Below are 6039 nucleotides of genomic sequence, written 5' to 3' on the forward strand. Positions count from 1 at the left end.
CTTGCAGGTACAGAGGCAAGAGGACTGCTGTTTTGAAACGAAAACATTAAATATGGGGTGACTTCTGTTGTTGAGGGATGGGTGCTAATGCTGTCAGCTGAATGTTTGTCTTCTGACTGTGTTTTCCTTTGTTCAGGCTGAAACGCAGTGTGCAGTACAGGACGTCACGACCCGAGCTACCTCTGGAGTGACTCTGGTGAGTGATGAACAGAGGTAGCTGTTATTTTTGGGGTGCGGTTGTTGCTGCACTTACTTTACTACATCAAATAGAGTAAAATTCCAGTTTCTCTTTTAGAGGTGCTCTAGGTGGCTTCAGAGAATGGGTGGAAGCATCTGCCATGTGGGGTAGGTAAGCAGCTGAGGTAAAGGAGGGGATGAGAGTAACTGTCCTGAGGGTGCTGTGGCTTTTATTGCTGTGGTTGCCTTCTCTTCTGCTTATCAGGTGCCACAGGCAAGGTGGGCTGTGATATTCTTTAGAATAGGAGCAAAGCAGGTCACTGGAATGCTGTTTGGTTCCTGAGAAAGGAGTTGTAGAGGAGAAAAGCTTTCAATATTCAAAGCTGAAGCAAAAATAAATAAACCACAGCTGCTGCTTCTCCTCTTTCTACTTGTGCTTTGCCCCTCCCCTTTCCCAGGTGATTGGCCTTGGGTTCCAGGGAGGGCCTGGTGGTCATTGAGTCACAGGCATCCCATCAGAGAGCTCATTCTGCCTGGGATGCACTTTGGGGTAAGTGCTTTGTTTCTCCTTCAGTGAGTTGCAGGTTTCTTTAGGTGGTTAAGAGTCTATGGACTGATGCGTTTCCAAGTAGAGACCGGTACGCCCATCTTTGTGAGGTAACAGCTAGTAGGATCTGTTAGAGTAAACCAATCTAGTAATAGGTGCCTGTATTGCAAGCAGCTCTTCTTCAGGTGAGTAATTGTTATAGCGTGTTTACGGCTAGGATGGCAGTGCTACTTTGTGTGTTTGTTTTGTGGTTCTGGGTCCCTTATGATTTCTGCAGAATTAAGGTAAATGTTATGAAAGTTACAACCTTGGTGGCAAAGTGATGGAGCAGGCTTTAGGAGATAAGTATCATCGAAGCTCCCTGTGTAAGCATGTGTCTGAAAAGAGCAGCAGTAGGCGTGTAAGGGGTAGTCTGTTTCAGGGTTAGGGATAGTTTGTTTTATTTTTGGAGCTTTTGCCTGTGGTTTGTGTGGCTGTAGAGTCTTTAGACGTTGCAGCCTTCTAGTTTTTAAATGCTTGGAATTCACATAATAGAGGTGTGCTTAGGAGGTGTTGCTGGCTAACTTGTTTTTGGGAAATGGTGGGGTACGGTTCCTTTTTTTTTGAGTTATCTTTTAATCTCTGGGTATATCAAGTCATTTGCATAACTGTCCAGAGGCTTCACAAGGAGCTTCAGTATGCATCAGAAGGGGCTTGACCGCATAAGTGCAGTATTACGGAGAGACTGAGCAGGGTCACCGTTCTCATCTGTAAAGGAGAAGTCTGTGATTACCCCTGTTGGGACTGCTGTGCATTCATGGCCTTTTGGTATTTGTGGACCTGAGGGTGTGTTTTTTTTTTCTGGCTCTCGTCTCTGTGTTTGAGTCCTCTGCAAGGAGCTGTACTGTTTGCGTATCCATCACGGATATGACCTCCTCTTTTTGTTTCTTGTAGCCCAGGGCATGTGCACGGACACTTGAATGAGGCACGAGGGTGAGTGGACGGCAGTGTGGGCCCTGAGTTGGTCAGTGGATTGTGTTAGTCTGCTTTGCCTGTTATGCAGGCTTTGGAAGCACCTTGCGACAGCAGAGTACATCTCCTGCCACGTTCCTGAGGCGCGCCAGGCGTCAGCGGTTCCAGTTCCTGAAATGCTGGAGATGCTCTGAGCACAAGAGGAGCTGGGAGCGTGATGCATCTCCTTGGGATGTTAGGTGAGTGAAGCGGTGGTACTGGGTTGGGGAACGTGGGTCTGGGGCTTCTTGGCTGTTGGGGTAGGGGAGGAAAGAAGAGGAGTGGGTATAGACTGTTTTGTGGATTTTCACGTTTGTTTGTTCTTTCTCCTTGGTCTAAGCTATGTGACCTTGGCTCAGCACAGTAAATGGAAGCGCTAAGCCTGGATCGGGAAGGTGAGTGGAGAAAAGTTGGGAAAAGGGCATTGGTTTTGATTTGGTAGTCTATTGGTCCCACCTCTGGGTGACTCCTCTTTTCCGGGGACGAAGAAGATAGTGGGGACATCTTAGTTGGCCTCTGTGGTCCACCTTGAGGATGGATTGTGACCCCTGAGAATTAAGGCCAGGGGCAAATACTGTGTGTTTGGGGGTGGTTGGCAGGGGAAGGCGGGCAGTTGTCTGGAGTTGGTCTATCTGACTTCAGTAGCAGAGCAGGTCAGTGGACTACTGTTTTGTATTTGAGGTGGGTGTTTCACTAGAAGAAGTGTGGCTGGTGTGCCAGTGCCCGATGGCACTTTATTTCTGCAGGTGAAGAGGAGCCTCGTGCCGGAAGCAATGTCCTGGCTAGCCTTCGTGTTCCTTGATGAGGATGGAACCTGCCTCCCGTCATTCCCAAGCTAAGTTGCGGGGCAAGTGCTATGTTTGCTTTTGGGTTTTGAATGTACACATAGGGCAAGGGTCTGTGCTTTTAAGTCATTGCTGTGGATGGGGCCTTTTAGGATTGATCACGGTCAGACAGTGTATGGGGGCGTGGGATTCTGTCAGGTAGGGCTTGAGCATGTGCCAGGCAGGGCAGTTCCAGCTTGGTGTCTGTGTTCTGTGTTTGTGCTGTGCTGTTGCTCCTCGTGCTTGGCAGGCCCTGGGGAAGCCTTCCTGAGGGTGTTGAACACTTGACCTCACTGGAATAATGCTGATGCTCAATTGGAAGCTGAGCATTTCTTATCTTGCAGTGGGAGCCTAAAGAGATCATTTCTTCTGTGCGTGTAATTTTTTTGTATCAAATGTTTCTTGATGCGATCATCATATGTTACGCGCTCCTCAAATCTTGATATCCTCATTGCCTTTTTCCACTGGACAGATTAGATGGGCAACTTGTTAGCCACACCAAAGGTCCTAAATGCTTGTTTCATCATCGTAGGGCTGATCTGAGCACTTCTTGACTTGCAGTCGCAGCTTAAAGCGCAGATGTGTTTCAGGTCTTGTGCATCATATTCTGTTTCAGATGGCATCTGTTTCCATCCTCGCTGTTGCGGAAGTCATGTGGGCTTCATCAGGAGCTCTGTCTTGGGAGTTCATTTCCGCAGCATTTTTCTTCTGGGGTTTGCACTCCCCATCCTTCTGGTCTCTTGCCTTGAAGGCAGGCTTTTTATGCCTCCATCATCCCAGTTCTGGCAGTTGCTTCCAGTCGCATGTCGTGACATTTGAGTCTCTCCTTGGGTCTGCTGCAGAGCACCTGTTCTGACTTGCTGTCGCTGTATGGCTTCCCTCTGGGAGTCCTTTTTTTGCGCCTTGTGTTCTGTGTTTTGTTCGTAACGTTTGTAGCGTGCCTGTGTGTGTGTGTTTGGCCTGGAGCTGTCCTGCCTGGCAGTTAGTGATGGTAGCTAACGTGGCGGTGTACTAATACATTGTCCGGACTGTTTTGGCAAAGACATCCGGTCTGCCTCTGGGCACGTACTGAAGGGCAGCTGGCACAGAGTCATCTCTGTGGTGTTTGGCAAATGTGGAGGGGGAGACCTGAGCTGCTTGGGTGCAGCTGTTTGCATAGTGCTTGAGTAGTGCTAGAGGAGAGGTCTGTCATTGAATCTTGAAAGCTCGCAGATGTGGAGTGTTTTTATTTTTCTCCAGTCCTAGATAAACCTTTAGGAGCAACCAGTCAAAGGAAAGAGCTCCTTCTGGAGCTGTCAAGCTCTTGTTCGGCAGCTCGGTGACTGTCTTGATCTACTTCTGAGGTGCCGAGGCAAGTTGTCTGCTGTTTTGATACAATAACATTGGAAATGGGGTCCCTTGTGTTGTTGAGGGATGGGTGCTAATGCTGGCAGCTGAATGATTACCTTCTATGTTTTTGTTTGTTAAAGCTGAAACACAGCGTACAACCTTGGACGTCACACCCAGAGCTGCTTTTGGCAAGGTGAGCGATGAACAGATGTAGCAGTTAAAGTTGGTTTGCGGTTCTCATTGTCACTCGAAGTGTCCCCTCTATTCTGTTTTAGAGGTGTTGTAGCTGGCTTAAGAGGGCAGATGGAAGCATCTGCCTCGGGGTAGGTAAGCGGGTAGAGGTAAGGCAGCAGATGAGAGTAACTGTCCTAGCTGTGCTGCGGCTTTGGATGCTGCCTTAGCCTATGCTTTCCTTCCTCTTTCACTGGTGTCTCGCACAGGCTCAAAGGAGCAAACTGCATTCTGAAGAGCTGCTTAAGTAGGGGGGCTGGTCATGAGCTGGGTTGGAGCGGAATGGCCAAGTAGCACGAGGTGACTATGAAAGGTCTCTGTCTTGCTTTGCAGGTGCCATGGCAGGCTCTTCACAGAAGTGGCTGAGGATTTGAGATGAGGCCGGAGAGTGACAAGGAGCAGCACGTGCAGGGATGGTTTCCAAGCGCTGCGGTTGCTTTCTCTTCTGTTTATCAGGTGCCACAGGCAAGGTGGGCTGTGACATCAGTCTTTAGAATCGGAGCAAAGCAGGTCACTGGAATGCCGCAGGGCATCTGAGAAAGGTGTTTTAACAGGAAAAGTTTGTCTGGCATGGCGGTGTCTGATGGCAGTGTGTTTCCACAGGTGAAGAGGTGCCTGGAGCCCCATCTCATGTAGCCTGCACGTGCCTTGAGGATAAAGCCTGCTTTCCAGCAGTGTGGAAAGCACCACCAGTCTGTGGTGCCGGCCCGGCCGAGTTGGAGCATGTGAGCAGCTGAAGAAAAAGAGCTAGTGAAAGAGAAGTATTGCAGCAGGTAGGCTGTGCCTGTGAGGTGCCTGAGGATCTGCCTTTTCTTTTTTTTCTTTTGTGGGTGCTTCCTGCAGCCTTGGAGAGGTGAATCCCCACATTGTGGAGTGCTGAGGAAAGACGAGAGGGTCGTCAGCCCAGTCAGTGTCCCTAAGCAAGGTCCCCCTAAGGCAAGTCCTTGAAGTGTTTCCCCTGGTTTAGCAGGTGCTGCAGCAGGCCTTCCTCAGAATCTGCTGAGGGTCTGAGGTGAGGCTGGGTGGGATAGAGGAGCAGTGTGGTGGGTGATTACTTGAGAACACAACGATCATTTTATCCCTTTGTTATCCCAGGTGGTGTGGGTGATACTGGCTGTACTGTTGGAGCTTGGACTCAGAGAGGAACGGGTGAGCACAACCGTATGTTGCTTCAGTGGTAGTCAGTATTGTGGAGGAGGTGGGCATCAGGGCCGGTGTGCTAGTGAATGCTGGTACGCTGTTTTTGCAGATGATGATGAGCCTGGCCATGGATTAAGATGTCTCTCAGTGTCCGTGCATTTCTTGAGGTGGAGGGAATTTACCATCCAGCAATCTGAGAGCTAAGTTGAGGGGCACCTGGTATTTGCATATGTGGTGTGGCTGATGGGAGGTGGGAGCCAGAGCAGCATGGAGCCAGCCGGCTGAATATACTTGGTGGCACTGTGAGGGTGGTTGAGGCTGCGTCACCTTCAGGCTGCTTGAGGCTGGGTCACCAGGCTAATAGAAGGAGCAGGGGGTATTTTGTAGTGTGAGTGTATGTGCCAGGCAGGACAGTTCCCATCTGTCTATTTGTCTTGTAGCGCTGCTTCTGCAGTGTGTGTTCTGTGTCATGCACTCCTCGGGTCTTTGTATCAGATGTTTCTTGATGTGATCATCATATGTTACGCGCTCCTCAGGTCTTGATATCCTCATTGCTTTTTGCACTGGACAGACTAGAAAGGCAACTTGTTAGCCGTACCAAAGGTCCTAAATGCTTGTTTTGTCATCATGGGTCTGATCCGAGCACTTCATGTCTTGCAGTCGCAGCTTAAAGCGCCGATGTGTTTCAGGTCTTGTGCATCATATTCGGTTTCAGATGGCATCTGCTTCCATCCTCGCTGTTGCGGAAGTTATGTGGGCTTCATCAGGAGCTCTGTCTTGGGGAATTCATTTCCTAAGAGA

Source organism: Anser cygnoides, chromosome 5 (genome assembly GCF_040182565.1).
Source record: "Anser cygnoides isolate HZ-2024a breed goose chromosome 5, Taihu_goose_T2T_genome, whole genome shotgun sequence".
NCBI lineage: Eukaryota > Metazoa > Chordata > Aves > Anseriformes > Anatidae > Anser > Anser cygnoides.